Source organism: Odontomachus brunneus, unplaced genomic scaffold (assembly GCF_010583005.1).
Source record: "Odontomachus brunneus isolate Ranch 3 - 2012 unplaced genomic scaffold, Obru_v1 Obru_scaffold_262, whole genome shotgun sequence".
NCBI lineage: Eukaryota > Metazoa > Arthropoda > Insecta > Hymenoptera > Formicidae > Odontomachus > Odontomachus brunneus.
In genome coordinates, this window is record NW_022639712.1 from 84,228 (window position 1) to 84,514 (window position 287).

The following is a 287-nucleotide window of genomic DNA, read 5'->3' on the forward strand; positions in this document are numbered from 1 at the left end:
ATACACAAAAAATGCTAAAACTTTATATAATACACCACTGCAGTTGATACGATAATAACAACAATATATATATACTGCATAAATATATATATATATATACTGTATATATATATATAAATATATATACTGCAAATAAAATGCAGTTACTAACACAACTGAGATAAAATGTACGTGTTGATGCATGCAGAAACAAATGGTTATTACTTTCGCGTTTTTATTTGATGTTGTACGATGACAGATAACTTCTTGTCCGCATCCTTAAGTTCATGTTCGATTGTTAGGTTGTT

At 27.2% G+C, this 287-nt stretch overlaps 1 protein-coding gene and 1 pseudogene across 1 annotated transcript in view; both read right to left on the reverse strand.

Annotated features, from left to right (window-relative positions):
- The window catches only part of LOC116852913, a 26,401-nt gene that overhangs the window by 4,724 nt on the left and 21,390 nt on the right, over positions 1 to 287 (reverse strand). The gene's annotated exons all lie outside the window — the stretch shown is intronic.
- The window catches only part of LOC116852953, a 2,729-nt pseudogene continuing 2,642 nt past the window's right edge, over positions 201 to 287 (reverse strand).